The sequence below is a fragment of the Moschus berezovskii genome, chromosome 2 (assembly GCF_049115385.1).
Source record: "Moschus berezovskii isolate FMDL1 chromosome 2, NW_MosBer_1.0, whole genome shotgun sequence".
NCBI lineage: Eukaryota > Metazoa > Chordata > Mammalia > Artiodactyla > Moschidae > Moschus > Moschus berezovskii.
In genome coordinates, this window is record NC_142461.1 from 58,006,965 (window position 1) to 58,024,127 (window position 17,163).

Sequence of the window (17,163 nt, forward strand, 5' to 3'; positions counted from 1 at the left end):
ATTTTAATGCTTAGCTTCCTAGGATTTATCCCTAAAGCAATATAATGTAGTAGTTAGGTATTTTGAAGTCAGCAGATTTACTTAAATGCCTTGCATATTTGTCATACTCTATTTGTCAAGGGGAGCTATGCAAGAGGGTGAACCTTCAAATTTCAGATAGTCTACAAGATAGACCTAGATCTCACATCCAACATGTGCAGGTCTTCAAGTTTATCCAGAGGAAAATTCTCTTATTTTTTAATTTTATTTTTTTTTCTGGGGCATAGGTATAGTCATGCATGACAAACTTTGAGATCTGCAGGAATCTCAGAGCTTCTCAAGTTCCTTATGGTCATATTGTTCTCCATAATTCCCTTTTATATTCCTGATAAGACTGTGTGGGCTTCCCAGGTGGCACAATGGTAAAAAATCTGCCTGCCAAGGCAGGAGACTCAAGAGACATGGTTCAATCCCTGAGTCGGGGAGATCCCCTGGAGTAGGAAATGGCAACGTGCTCCAGTATTCTTGCCTGGAAAATTCCATGGACAGAGGAGTCTGGCTAGCTACAGTCCATGGGGATCTCAAAGAGTGGGACATGACTGAGCACTGAGCACAGACTGTGTTTGCTAAAAACAAATCAAATCATAGTCTTAGGCAGCTACAATATTATCAAGAGATTGACATTGCCTTGGCAATCCCCTATCAGTAAGGCTTTTTTCTTAAGGAGCTGAGAGTTGAGTCGAATAGCCACTGTACCTGAGCATAGATATTTTTCTGGTAGTTGGGAGCTTAGATAATGTATTTACTGTGCTCTGAAGATGGTGCTTTCAATGCAATTTCAGAAGAATTCAGTCATTTTGTTTGGCTGACTTTCCATAGTGACTATACTACTGAACAGAGGATGTCAGGATATGGAATAGCCTCAAGTTAAAAGGAGGTGGTTTCATGAAGGTTCAGTAGCTCTCTTAGATTTGTTAAAAACAAAACTATTAACTGTTTCAGAACTGTGGAAATTAGGCAAAGTGACGGCAAACTGAAAACACATTTGTCTAAGAGAAGAGAAGCTACTGAACTTTCATAACACAACCTCCTTTTAACTTGGGGCTATTTCATATCCTGTTATTCTCTGCTTAGTACTGTGGTCATCATGGAAAGCCAGTACTCTTGTAGCCAAACAGGATGACTGAATTCTGAAATTCCATTAAAAACACCATCTATCAGTTCAGTTCAGTTCAGTTCAGTCGCTCAGTCATGTCTGACTCTTTGTGACCCCATGACTCACAGCACGCCAGGCCTCCCTGTCCATCACCAACTCCCGGAGTTCACTTAAACTCATGTCCATCGAGTCGGTGATGCCATCCAGCCATCTCATTCTCTGTCGTCCCCTTCTCCTCCCGCCCCCAATCCTTCCCAGTATCAGAGTCTTTTCCAGTGAGTCAACTCGTCACATGAGGTGGCCAAAGTATTGGAGTTTCAGCTTTAGCATCAGTCCGTCCAAAGAACACCCAGGATTGATCTCCTTTAGAATGGACTGGTTGGATCTCCTTGCAGTCCAAGGGACTCTCAAGAGTCTTCTCCAACACCACAGTTCAAAAGCATCAATTCTTCGGCGATCAGCTTTCTTCACAGTCCAACTCTCACATCCATACATGAAGACGGGAAAAACCATAGCCTTGACTAGACAGGCCTTTGTTGGCAAAGTAATGTCTTTGCTTTTTAATATACTATCTAGGTTGGTCATAACTTTCCTTCCAAGGAGTAAGCGTCTTTTAATTTCATGGCTGCAATCAGCATCCGCAGTGATTTTGGAGCCCAAAAAAATAAAGTCTGACACTGTTTCCCCATCTATTTCCCATGAAGTGATGGGACCAGATGCCATGATCTTTGTTTTCTGAATTTTGAGCTTCAAGCCAACCTTTTCACTCTCCTCTTTCACTTTCATTAAGAGGCTTTTTAGTTCCTCTTCACTTTTCTGCCATATAGAGCACAGTAAATAAGTTGTCTGTTATCTGAACTTCCAACATGGCTTCCCTGATGTTTCAGATGGTAAAGAATCCACCTGCAATGCAGGAGATCCTGATTCAATCCTTGGGTCAGGAAGATCACTTGGAGAAGGGAATGCCTACCCACTCCAGTATTCTTGCCTGAAGAATTCCATGGATAGAGGAGCCTGGCTGACTATAGTCCACTGGGGTCACAAAGAGTTGAACATGACTGATTAACATTTTCACTTTGTTAGCATAGGCAGATAGCTAGATATGAGAAGCAAAAGGAGAACACAGGTCAGGTTGCAGAAATCCACACATTTTGGAAATGTTAGGAGTCTTTAGACAGACAAAGAAAATCATGAACCTCCAGATATTGGGGAGATAAATGTCCTACATGTGTGAGTTCAGCAGTGTCTGACTCTTTGAGACCCTATGGACTGTAGCCTGCCAGGCTCCTCTGCCTGTGGGGATTCTCCAGGCAAGAATACTAGAGTGGGTTTCCTTGCCCTCCTCCAGGGGATCTTCCCAGTCCAGGGCACAAACCCAGGTCTCCCACATTGCAGGCGGATTCTTTACCATCCGACCCACCATGGGAGCCCAAGAATACTGTAGTGGGTAGCCTATCCCTTCTCCAGGGAATCTTCCCAACAAAGGAATGGAACCGGAATCTCCTGCATTGCAGGTGGATTCTTTACCCGGTGAGCTACCAGGGAAGCCCTGTTGAGAGTATACTATTGCTTATATAAATCCTCACTTTACTTTCTTGACTTCTCTGGTGGCTCAGACAGTAAAGCGTCTGCCTATGATGCAGGAGACCCGGGCGCGATCCCTGGGTCAGGGAAAATCTCCTGGAAAAGGAAATGGCAACCCACTCCAGTATTCTTGCCTGGAAAATCCCATGGACAGAGGAGCCTGGTAGGTTACAGTCAATGGGGTCTCAAAGAGCTGGACGTGACTGAGCGACTTCATTTTCACTTTCTCTTTACTTTCTCCCTGTCTCATTTCTGAATTCTTTCTGTGATGAAACAAGAATCTGCTTTTCAGAAACATCTTTGTTTTGCCAATATTTTAATTTTAATTTTCATTGTTTTTGTAGGATAACAGTCCAATGAGGTTATCACTCCACTGTCCTGTAAATCACTCCCACATGTTTTTGACAATTAAGCCAAATCCTCAAGGTCAGAGCATATTATCATCACTTCCTATATTTTATTCCTTATGATCATATTTAGATCCATGGGAAAATATATGTTTCATATTCAAAATCTTTCTTGAAAATGTAGTTTAAGTCATTTAGGTTGTCTGAAACTCATTCCTTAGATTTCTCAGGAAATAATTATAAGAGCTACATTCCTTATATATAAATGAAACTATGCTGGAGACTTTTGTATTTGAATAACCATTTGACTGGATACAAGGTCTCCGGTTTATATTTAATTTTTTTGAATATCTTAAACATTACATGATATAAAATATGATATAATATGTAATGTAATATAATGCTATTAAAAAATCTGATGTTCACAGCTTTTCCCCCTTATAATTTACTTGGTCACTTGACAAAGAATGCTGTCTTTTTTGTGTTTTAATAATTTTGGTTTAATATGTCTCAGTGCTAGTTGTTCTGGCTAAGTTTTCACAGGTATGTGGCATTCTATTTTTTTAAAGAGTTCTCTTGAATTAAATTTTTGTTTCATTCATTGCTTTTATTTTTTACTTTGAAAATTGCAAATTTATGCTAGATTTCATTTGCTCTTTTCTATAACTTTTACATTCTCCTGAATCCTTTTTGGCTCCATTTAATTTTTAAAATTTAAGTGCAAGGAGATCCAACCAGTCCATTCTAAAGGAGATCAATCCTGGGTGTTCATTGGAAGGACTGATGCTAAAGCTGAAATTCCAATACTTTGGCCACCTCATGCGATGAGTTGACTCACTGGAAAAGAGTCTGATGCTGGGAGGGATTGGGGGTGGGAGGAGACGGGGACGACAGAGAATGAGATGGCTGGATGGCATCACCGACTCGATGGTCATGAGTTTAAATGAACTCCGGGAGTTGGTGATGGACAGGGAGGCCTGGCGTGCTGTGATTCATGGGGTCACAAAGAGTCGGACATGACTGAGTGACTGAACTGAACTGAACTGAATTGTATTTTATGTTGCGTTTACTTTACTTAGTGTATATCTTACTTTTATTATTATTATTGGCCATGTTCTGTAACATGCGAGATCTTAGTTCTTCGACCAGAGGTATGACCCATACACCTTGCATTGGGAGCCTGGAATCTTAACTACTGGACTGCCAGGGAAGTCCCCTCATAATTTTTCATGATTCTTTGTGTGGGCACATATTTCTGGGATGTTTTCATTGGATGAATTTTTATTTTATACCTTTGAAGAGAGAAGTGAAGCAGGAAAACTTTCACAGCTTTATCTGGAAATTCCATTTCTCTTGTTTCACAAATAGATAAAAAACAAGGCCTCATGCTTTCCAAGATATGCCTTCTGGTTCTATTAAGATTTCTTTTTCATTTGGTTCTATTGTTTAATTTGACTTCTATCCCTAGCATTCTCCTTATAGGAGGGAATAATCCTAGAATGGAGATATGCTTTGTAAATTTGGTGATTTCACAAAACATATTATTAAAGCATCAAGGTTTTCTGTTAGTAATCTGAATTGGGCATGACAATGTTCCCTTCAAATTTTGATTGCTCTTCTGAGTTGATTTCTCATACTTTGCAGTGAACATTTGTTGTCAACCTTGGAAGTTGTCTGTTCTCAGGGTCGTGATAAGCCCTGTCAGTTTTCTTGATGTTGATTTTGTAGGTATTTCTAGTTTTTCTTTATTCCTGTTTTGTGATCTGTAGGATACCTGAGCTATAAATTTTGGCATACATATTGTCTGCATGTTTTTGTTTACCTTATTCTGACTGGCCTGTGTGTGTATGTATGTACATTTTAGAGAAATCAGGGAAACAAAAAAAAAATATTGTCATATTTTCATAACGTAGTGTGTTTCATTTTGTTCTATAAATTTTTATCAAAAGACTTGTATCTTTTCTTTGAGTTCTTGCTTTATAAAGATCACATATTATTTTTTAATTTCAGAGAAATATTCATTACAATTTCATCATGTAGATTGTGCAGTATGTCTGGTGTATATTAATCAATTGTTTAGTTGGTTTTTTCCCTTTCCTCCTCTTAATATTTCAATGTTTATATTTGATATGCTAATATTTCCTTTCCAATTTTCACCTGTATCTTAAAGAAGATAGAGAAAAGAATTGGTAGAAATTAACTCTTAATAGACTTTTTGGAAAAAATACAGTATTAAGAAGATGCTAGGTGTATTTACTGCATAAATTCAGCTATTTGAGGTATTCATTGCTCAAAAGAAGTTCCATGAGCATGGCTTTCCTGGGAAATAATTATAATTATAGAGTACTGAGTAAAGTGATTGTGTGTATGTATATTAGCTGTATGTCTCTGGGCTTGGCAAAGATCAAATAACTGCATAGCTTTTTATCATCCACAATTTTTCCTCCATCATTTCACGTCAACAGGGATTTTTTTCCCACCAAATATCTAGTAACTTTTTGTCTAGCACCACATTAATTGCCACTCCATGAATGTCAAGGCTCAAGACACTTTGTAGATTGTCAGACAACTTAATTTTCTTGTTTCAATTAAAAGAAGAATGATTGGGTCTTTTCCCCTTGAGGTGTAAAACACATTTGTGGACTTTTACTTCTTTCATAGACCTGAAGAAACCAATATTTTCACTAGACATCTTGTATAATTCTTAACCAATATTTACCATATTGGCATTGCTTTCTTCATAAGTTGTATTTTGTGATTTTAGGCATTTCCTAGTTTGTTATTACTGTAATTATTGTTTTTCTTTATTCCAAGTTTATTCATAAGATATTTTTATTCTGCTATCTTTAACCAGGATTATCATACTATATGCCATAGAATATATTCTTTTACTATTAACACTAAGGTTAGAACTGGTGATGGACAGGGAGGTCTGGAGTGCTGTGATTCATGGGGTCGCAAAGAGTTGGACATGACTGAGCGACTGAACTGAACTGAACTGAAGGTTAGAATATTGAACATAGGAGAACTTTAAGCCCTTCCTATGAAAATTTTCTTTTCTATTCTTTTAAATAAATGTGATACTTTTTTTTTTTTTTTTTTTGCTGCACAGCATGGCAAGCAACATCTTATTTCCCAGACCAGGGAACCCATGGCCCTTGTAGTGGAAGTGCAGAGCCCTAACAACTGGAGCCAGGGAATTCCAAATCTTTTCATTTTTAATGTTGGGGTAAATTAGTTGTATAATCTTTGTTCATCCTTTATTTTATTAATAATTAATGCTTATTGTATCAGTATGCACAAAACACTAGTCTAAATAGTGGATAGTTCAGTTCAGTTCAGTCGCTCAGTCGTGTCCAACTCTTTGCGACCCCATGAATCACAGCATGCCAGGCCTCCCTGTCCATCACCAACTCCTGGAGTTCACTCAAACTCATGTCCATCGAGTCGGTGATGCCATCCAGCCATCTCCTTCTCTGTCGTCCCCTTCTCCTCCCGCCCCCAATCCTTCCCAGCATCAGAGTCCTTTCCAGTGAGTCAAAAAGCCTCTTGATGAAAGTGAAAGAGGAGAGTGAAAAGGTTGGCTTGAAGCTCAACATTCAGAAAACAAAGATCATGGCATCTGGTCCCATCACTTCATGGGAAATAGATGGGAAAACAGTGGAAACAGTGTCAGACTTTATTTTTTTGGGCTCCAAAATCACTGTGGATGCTGATTGCAGCCCTGAAATTGAAAGACGCTTACTCCTTGGAAGGAAAGTTATGACCAACCTAGATAGTATACTGAAAAGCAGAGACATTACTTTGCCAACAAAGGTCTGTCTAGTCAAGGCTATGGTTTTTCCCGTGGTCATGTATGGATGTGAGAGTTGGACTGTGAAGAAAACTGATCATCGAAGAATTGATGCTTTTGAACTATGGTGCTGGAAATAGTGGATAAGAAAGCCCTTATTTTCAGGGACTTCATTTTAGTGAAGGATGAATACTAAACAACTCAGTCTGCATGACTTCCACAGGTCTCCAAGATAAATGTTTAAGAAATATTTAACTATTTTCAAATTCTATTATTTTCTTAGCAGGGTTTTATTTACTAAGATACTACTTTTCATAATTAGTTACAAACACTGTTAAGCATTTTATAATGTAGCTTTCAGAAACAGATCTAACTTATCAGGATTCCAAGAATACAGAATACAGATACAAGTGTGTGTACTAAATATAAGACTTTTAAAAAGAGAAACAATGAAACAAAATGAAGTAAGTTGTGTAATATAGTGTCCTATATTTACAATCTGGTTAAACATAAATTCTGTATCTACAGAAATACTGACTGCCTCTCATATCAACCATTCATCACTATGTCCAGAGGTTTCCAGCAAAGAGTTTGCAATGAATTTAACGTTCCTTCTGTTCAAATTGCTAGCACAGAATCAGTGAAAACCAACTGCTATTTGTCAGAAGTATAGATAATGGAATAACTGAAAGGTATAGCTATCTTCAGTGAACTGGTTAATTATTAGAGTTTCAGTTACTTTTTAATTTCAGTTTCTCTAGAGTGAAATCTTGCTCTGTGTTTTTCTCCAGTGAGATCCTCTACCTTAGTGATTTCCAGAAGGTAAGAGTAAATCAAGCCAATTATAATTAGTGTTCTTTTGAGCCCAGAAATCACTGGAGATAGCAAAATGGAAACTTTCACCAGTCTATTCTGAACTTCTATCTGCTCAGTCCGAAAATTCCTGCGTGCCTGTTTTTATAATAGGCTCATTATCAAATCTAGTAAATAGACATTTAGCTTCAATTAATCCCTATTGTTCACTCAACTGTGTTTATCTAGTAAACTAAAGAGCTGAGCTGATTAAAATTTCGCTTAGGTAAGTATGTCATAATTTCCTTACCGACCTTTTTTTCCTATTTTGATCCAATTGCCCTTAAGTAGGTTGACCGCATCTAGGCAGTTGAATGTCATCTGCTTAGAGTTGAAGATAACATTACAGAAAGAGATATCAAGCTCCTGTGGGGACCAGGGAGTATAGTGGTCACAGATGGCAACAAACATTAGGTCAATGCCTTATAGTAGGTTCCCTTAAAATAGAATCTGAGATGGGAGTGATATGCAAAGGGCTTTTATGTGGTGTGATCACAGATGATAGACCTCTGGTGAACTGAGAAGTCAGAATTAGGAAGAAGGAAACGTTGACCTGCAATGTGGTCTCAACTATGCCTCCAGCCAAGCCAAGGAAGTTCTTGAGCTAGGAAAGGTCTTCCCCTGGATCAGGCCTTTGGTTTCCTTTATCAGCTTCCTTGGTGATGGCATAACCTTGGGCACACAGTTTCTTATAGTTAAGAGTAATGACCAGGAGTAGATACAGTTGTGAACTTTCAGCATCCAGTAGTCCCTGCAACTCACTTGTGTGTATTTGGATTATAGAAAGGATCTGGTTAGAGCTTCAGCGGATCCATCACAGTCAGTAAATTAAGCAGGCTTAGGGTTCAGGAATGTCCAGTTGTGTTTTTTTACGACACTAGAAGTGAAATGATTAAACAGTAGTCCTGCTAAGCTCTTATGACCATGAGGAAAGATTTAATGATATAATGACACCCATGTTTCTTCAAAATCAATGTTTTTCAGTCCAGAACCCAAATAGGCAATGGGTCTTCCCATAAGAAAGTATTAATTATAGTCCTTTGTATCATTGCAAACTGAAGACAGTGGAAGTCAGAACAACAATCACTTGGGCAAATGGTCAGGGAATTCAACTACTATCAGAATATTGATCATAAAAGTTGGATCTATGAGTTATCTTTGGATTTTTCTTTTTCAGTAAGAGCAGAGTACTGGTTATATGGCAATGCTTCTACTAAGGACAACTATAAAATAAAAGTACAAAACACAAAACAAATCTCTTTGCAGGTACTAGAGGAAAGATAAGCCAGTCAGAACTTAAGAGACCAGAATCTGAGAGAGAAGGAAAGCATACTGAGATGGGTCCAACAGTCCAGAGGGATTTTCCCATTGAGGAATTTGACAGAGTATAAGTGGTGTGGGGTCCAGAGGCAAAGAAGGCAAGGAGAAAGCTGTGATGTATGGTTGTGAAACCAATATGATTCTTAGACAGTCTTGTAAGGCTGTGAGACTAAACACAGACTCTGGACTCAAAGTCAGTCATTTGAGAATAGTTCAAGATACCAGAGAAAAGTGAATTACATTGAGATGTACAAAATCATCTACCCACTTTTCCTCTTAAGATATGTATTCATCTTCAGGCTGAAGGGTTAAGAAAGCAAGTTCAGTTCAGTTCAGTTGCTCAGTTGTGTCTGACTCTTAGAGACCCCATGAACCCTGTCCATTACCAACTCCTGGAGTCCACACAAACCCATGTCCATTGAGTCAGTGATGCCATCCAACCTTCGCATACTCTGTTGTCCCCTTCTCCTCCTGTGGTCAATCTTTCCCAGCATCACAGTCTTTTCAAATGAGTCAGTCCTTCACATCAGGTGGCCAAAGTATTGGAGTTTCAGCTTCAACATCAGTCCTTCAAATGAACTCCCAGGACTGATCTCCTTTAGGATGGACTGGTTGGATCTCCTTGCAGTCCAAGGGACTCTTAAGAGTCTTCTCCAATACCACAGTTCAAAAACATCAATTCTTTGGCACTCAGCTTTCTTTATAGTCCAATTCTCACATCCATACAAGACCACTGGAAAAACCATAGCCTTGACTAGATGGACCTTTGTTGGCAAAGTAATGTCTTTGCTTTTTAAGAGGAAGCAAAAAATAAAAACAGGGAGATTAGCAACAAATAAATAAACAGGGAGATTAGTCTCCTAGGGTAGGAGGTAAACAGAAATTCTGAATCCACTAAAGAAACAAAATCCTGGTAAACACCCCACTTCTAGGAGTAGGAGTAAGGAGGAATTCCAATTGTGGGTGTAAAGATATAAGGTAACTCAAAGAAAACTCTGAAATCCACCATTAAACAAGCCCAAACCATATGGGACCAAAGTTATTTCCCGAGATTAACCCTTTGTGGGAGGAAGAGAGTATCTAACAGATCTTTAAGTTACCTGTGTAAATATGCCAATTTTCAAATCTGTTAATACTGATTGTTAGTAATATCATTTGGCAACTGATCAAGCCTTGTGACATCTGTCCTTTGTGATATTTCTTGCATTGCATAGCTGTTATTTTTGAGAAGCTTTAATAAAGGGAAAGTAAATTAAAAAAAAATAAGTTACCTGTGTAAATTTTAATACATACTGGGTGGCATTCAATTAAAACTACTAGGAATACCTTCAGTCTGGACTAAATTGTCTAAAAAGTGGAGTGGGTGAAGGTTCCATAAACAGACCTACATGGTACCTCAGTTATCAAAATGATTAGAAACAGGCTTTTAAAAAATAACTAACTAATACGTTCAATAAAATAATTGACAATTATGAGAAATTCTACAGAAAATTAGAATTCATGATATATGAAACAAATAGAAATTAGAAAGGCAAGTATATATATATGAAATTAAGAACCCATTATATGAATCACTGGCGGGTTAAAAAAAGAAAAATAAGCGTTAGTACACTGTATTGATGTTTTACTTTCTGATTACTTCACTCTGTATAATAGGCTCCAATTTCATCCACCTCATTAGAACTGATTCAAATACATTCTTTTTGACGGCTGAAAAATACTCCATTGTGTATATGTACCAAAGCTTTCTTATCCATTCATCTGCAGATGGACATCTAGGTTCCTTCCATGTCCTGGCTATTATAAACAGTGCTGCAATGAACATTGGAGTACATGTGTCTCTTTCAATTCTGGTTTCCTTGGTGTGTATGCCCAGGAGTGCGATTGCTGGATCATATGGCAGTTCTATTTCCAGTTTTTTGAGGAATCTCCACACTGTTCTCCATAGTGTTTGTACTAGTTTGCATTCCCACCAACAGTGTAAGAGGGTTCCCTTCTCTCCACACTCTCTCCAGCATTTATTGCATGTAGACTTTTGGATAGCAGCCATTCGGACTGGTGTGAAATGGTATCTCATTGTGGTTTTGATTTGCATTTCTCTGATTATGAGGGATGTTGAGCATTATTTCCTGTGTTTGTTAGCCATCTTTATGTCTTCTTTGGAGAAATGTCTGTTTAGTTCTTTGGCCCATTTTTTGATTGGGTCATTTATTTTTCTGGAATTGAGCTGCAGGAGCTGCTTGTATATTTTGGAGATTAATCTTTTATCAGTCGCTTCATTTGCTATTATTTTCTCCCATTCTGAAGGCTGTCTTTTCACCTTACTTATAGTTTCCTTTGCTGTGCAGAAGCTTTTGATTTTAATTAGGTCCCATTTGTTTATTTTTGGTTTTCTTTCCAATATTCTGGGAGGTGGGTCTTGGAGGATCCTGCTGTGATTTATGTCGGAGAGTGTTTTGCCTACGTTCTCCTCTAGGAGTTTTATAGAATCTGGTCTTACATTTAGCTTGCTAATCCATTTTGAGTTTATTTTGGTGTATGGTGTTAGGAAGTGTTCTAGGTTCATTCTTTTACAAGTGGCTGACCAGTTTTCCCAGCACCACTTGTTAAAGAGACTGTCTTTTCTCCACTTTATATTCTTGCCTCCTTTGTCAAAGATAAAGTGTCCATAGGTGCGTGGATTTATCTCTGGGCTTTCTATTTTGTTCCATTGATCTATATTTCTGTCTTTATGCCAGTACCATACTGTCTTGATGACTGTGACTTTGTAGTAGAGCCTGAAGTTTGGCAGGTTAATTCCTCCAGTTCCATTCTTCTTCCTCAAGATTGCTTTGGCTATTCAAGGTTTTTGTATTTCCATACAAATTGTGAGATTATTTGTTCTAGTTCTGTGAAAAATATCGTTGGTAGCTTGATAGGGATTGCATTGAATGTATAAATTACTTTGGGTAGTATACTCATTTTTACAATGGTAACCTTAACGCTGTATACAAGACTGCAAAAGAGACATAGGTGTATAGAACAGTCTTTGGGACTCTGCGGGAGAGGGTGAAGGTGGGATGATTTGGGAGAATGGCATTGTAGCATGTATATTATCATATGTGAAATGAATCACCAGTCCAGGTTCAACGCATGATACAGGATGCTTGGGGCTGGTGCACGGGGATGACCTGGAGGGAGGATATGGGGAAGAGGGAGGTGGGAGGGGGTTTCAAGAAAGGGAACACATGTACACCCGGGGCGGATTCGTGTCAATGTATGGCAAAACCAACCAATATATTAATGTAAGGTACTTTGCCTCCAATAAAATAAAAAAAAAAATTAAAAAAAAAAAAGAAAAATAAGGAGAAGATTGAAAAAACTACAAAATAGTCAGTAGATAATATTTGAATTAAATCATGGAGAGAAAATATAATAGAAATACAGAAAAGAACATAGATTAAACATGGGAAACAGCAATATTGATTAATATATGTGTGACTGAAGTCTCAGAGAAGAGAAGAGTGACAACGGAGCAGAAGCAATATTTGGGGAGTTACTAGCAAACAATTTGCCAAAACCATTTAAAGACATCAAACTGCATGTATAAGAATATTTATAAACACCAAGAAGAATAAATTAAAAGGAATTTATAACTAGGAATGGCAGAAGTTGTTGTTCAGTCCCTAAGTCGTGTCTGCTTCTTTGCAACCCCATGGACTGCAGCACACCAGTCTTCCCTGACCTTCACTGTCTCCTGGAGTTGGTTCAGATTCATGTCTACTGAGTTGGTGATACTATCTAATCATCACATCCTCTGCTACCCTCTTCTCCTTTTACCTTCAGTCTTTCCCAGCATCAGGGTCTTTTCAATGAATTGGCTCTTCCAATGAAATGTCCGAAGTATTGGAGATTCAGCTTTAGCATCAGTCCTTCCAATGAACACCCAGGGTCGATCTCCATTAGAATGGACTGGTTTGATCTCCTTGCAGTCCAAGAGAATCTCAAGTGTCTTATTCAGCACCATAGTTCAAAGGCATCAATTCTTCAGTTTTTAGCCTTTTTTATGGTCCAACTCTCACATCCACAATTTACTACAGGAAAAACCATAGCTTTGACTATTCAGACCATTGCCAGCAAAGTGATGTCTTTGCTTTTTAATACACTGTCTAGGTTTGTCATAGCTTTCCTTCTAAGAAGCAAGTATCCTAGTGTCACAGTTGCAGTCAATGTCTGCAGTGATTTTGGAGGACAAGAAAAGAAAATCTGTCATTGCTTCCACTTTTCCCCCATCTGTTTGCAAGAAGTGATGGGACTGGATGCCATGATCATTGTTTCATGAATGTTGAGTTTTATGCCAGCTTTTTCACTCTCCTCTTTCACCATCTTCAAGAGGTTCTTTAGTTCCTTTCCATATTCTGCCACGTGTGGTATCAGCATATCTGAGAGTCGTTCAGTTCAGCATTTGACATGATGCACTCTGCATAGACGTTTAAGTAAATAGGGTGACAAAATATAGCCATCTTGTACTCCTTTCCCAATTTTGAACCAGTCCATTGTTCCATATGTGGTTCTAATCGTTTCTTCTTGATCTGCCTACAGGTTTCTTGGGAGACAGGTAAGGTGGTCTGATATCTCCATTTCCTTAAGAATTTTCCATAGTTTCCTGTGATCCACACAGTCAAAGGCTTTATTATATTCGATAAAGCAGAAGTAGATGATTTTCTGGAGTTCTTTTGCTTTCTCTGTGATCCAGCGAATGTTGACAATTTGATCTCTGGTTCCTCTGCTTTTTCTAAACCCAGCCTGCACATCTGGAAGTTCTCATTTCAGTTACAGCTGAAGCCTAGTTTGAAGAGTTTTGAGCATAACCTTAGTAGCATTTGAAATGAGCACAAGTGTATGGTAGTTTGTACATTCTTTGGCACTGTGCTTCTTTGGGACTGTAATAAAAACTCACCTTTTCCAGAGGTAAAAATCAAAGTCAATGAAGAAATTTTAAACTAAATAGAAAAAATACAAAATATTTCATTCAAAAAGCAAACGTTTTCTCAATAGAAATTACTGAAGCTAGAGAAATGAATCACTATTTAAAAGTGTTAATATAAAATAAATGCAACATATTTTATATCCAACAAAAATATCCTACAAACAGGTAAAATAAATCAATTTTCAGATAAACAAAACAGGAAGTTCATAACAAGATCTTCATGAAAAGAAATTCTAAAGAGAGCAATTTAGGTGGAAGAAAAATAATCCTAGAGGAAAGTAAGTAAGTGCACAAATGAACAAATAGTATTGAGAGTATTGCATAAGGAGAAGGTAAATCTAAACATATTGATTATGGAAAACAATGTCTTACATAGTAATTTAATGTTAAGGCATAATTAAAATACAAAAAATAATAATGCCAAATTTGTGTGGAAGGAATTAAAATTGTTTTAAAATATTGATGATGTCTAAGATATCTACAAAGGACTCATATTATGCTGTAGTAAATCAAATATCATATAGTCACTGAAAGAAGAGCAAAATAATTTATCTATGCAGTACATTTATATGTGAAATATTTCCTGCTTCTTCTATTTATAAAATGAGAGATAGTATTACCTTTGTTTACTCCTTTATCCTTATTAGTTCTGTCTCTGGGTTTGACATTCTGTACTTATGAACATTTTCTCTAGGTACTTTAATGATATCATTTAATTATCTTTGGGGTTTTTGGTTGTTTATGAGAAGACTTTTGTCTATAATTTTGTCATCCTTTCTTAAAAATCTGTTTTTAATTGGAGTATAGTTGCTTTACAAAATTGTATTAGTTTCTGCTGTACAACAAAGTGAATCAGCTGTAAGTTTGCATATATCCCCTCCTTCTTGAGCTTCCCTCCACCCATCCACGCCCTGTCCTACTCCTCTAGGTCATCGCAGGGCACCAAGGTGAGCTCTTTGTGTTATACAGCAGCTTCCCACTATCTATTTTATACATGATAGTGTATATATGTCAGTTTTTCCCACCTTCTTCCCCTGCTCTGTCCACAAGTCCATTCTCTGTGTCTGCATCTCTATTCCTGCCCTGTAAATAGGTTCATCAGTATCATTTTTCTAGACTTCATTTAAATGCATTAATACACAATATTTGCTTTTCTCTTTCTTAACATCAAGTTGTGTGACAGACTCTAGGTTCATTCACATCACAACAAATAACCCAGTTTCATTTCTTTTTATGGCTGAGTAATACTCCATTAGAACAACAACCATTGTATATATGTGGCACATCTTCTTTATCCATTCAGATGTCTATCAATGGACATTTCAGTTACTTCCATGTCCTGGCTGTCGTAAATAGTGCTGCAATGAACATTGGGGTAGATGTGTCTTTTTGAATTATGGTTTTCTCAGGACATACACCCAGTAGTGGGATTGCTGGGTCAAAAGTCTGTTTTTCATGTCTGGTTACTTTAAAGGTCATGTTTTTCCTTTTCTCTTCTGCTATTATCTATGCTATGTATTGATGTAAGTTTCCTCTTACAGATATTGCTCAAGATTTGGTGTTTTTCCTGAGTCTGATTTTTCTGTTAGCTAATTGTCTTTCTGAACATTGCACATCCTCTGCTGTCTATATTTTCTTCTTTTGGAGCTCTATCTAGATTTATGTTCTTTTTCTGTGTTGTCTATCTCTTACACTCGCTCATATTTTTTATCTCCTTGCCTCTTTGTGCTGCATTCTAGAGAAAATCTTCAGATCTGTTTTTACTTTTTCTAATTTATTCCATATTGTATCTCATCTGCTGTTTTGAAGTAGTTCTAGTTGTATTTTAAATCTTCCTGGTAGCCTCTTAATTGAAATACAATATAAAATTTCACAATTAAACCTATCCCAAATTTAAAACAGCACCAAATTTAAAAGTAGGTAACTAAAAGTATCCCAGGTAACTCCTGCAGTCCCTTTTAGGCATTACTGGCCCTCTTTCCATGAAAAGAAGAAAGTTAAGTAAACAATTTCCTCCTTTCTAATATAATTTAGTACTTTTCTCTGTTTCTCAATTTGAGATGAATGGAGTTAATGCAGTGTTCACTCCTTTGAGTGTATTCAGTCACTCATTATTACCTTTATGAGATTTACCATGTTCAGTTCAGTTCAGTTCAGTCACTCAGTCATGTCTGACTCCTTTCGACCCCATGAATCACAGCACGCCAGGCCTCCCTGTCCATCACCAAATCCTGGAGTTCACTCAAACTCATGTCCATTGAGTCGGTGATGCCATCCAGCCATCTCATTCTCTGTCGTCACGTTCTCCTCCTGCCCCCAATCCCTCCCAGCATCAGAATCTTTTCCAGTGAGTCAATTTGTCGCATGAGGTGGCCAAAGTATTGGAGTTTCAACTTTAGCATCAGTCCTTCCAACGAACACCCAGGACTGATCTCCTTTAGAATGGACTGGTTGGATCTCCTTGCAGTCCAAGGAACTCTCAAGAGTCTTCTCCAACACCACATTTCAAAAGCATTAATTCTTCAGTGCTCAGCTTTCCTTATGGTCCCACTCTCACATCCATATCTGACTACTGGAAAAACCATAACTTTGACTAGATGGACTTTTGTTGACAAAGTAATGTCTCTGCTTTTTAATATGTTGTCTAGATTTGTCATAGCTTTTCTTCTCAGGAGGAAGCTTTTTTTTAATTTCATGGCTGTAGTCACCATCTACAGTGATTTTTGAGCCCAAAAAAGCAGAGTCTCTCACTGTTTCCTTTGTTTCCCCATCTATGAAGTGATGGGACCAGATGCCATGATCTTAGTTTTCTGAATGTTGAGCTTTAAGCCAAATTTTTCACTCTCCTCTTTCACTTTCATCAAAAGGCTCTTTAATTCTTCTTCACTTTCTCCCATAAGGGTGGTGTCATCTGCGTATCTAAGGTTACTGATATTTCTCCTGGAAATCTTGATTCCAGCTTGTGCTTCATCAAGCCTGGCATTTCAAATGGTGTACTCTCCATGTCTGGTTCTAACTGTTGCTTCTTGACTTGCATACAGATTTCTCAGGAGGCATGTCAGGTGCTATGGTATTCCCATCTTTTTAAGAACTTTCCACAGTTCGTTGTGATCTACACAGTCAATGGTTTTGGTGTAGTCGATAAAGCAGAACTAGATGATTT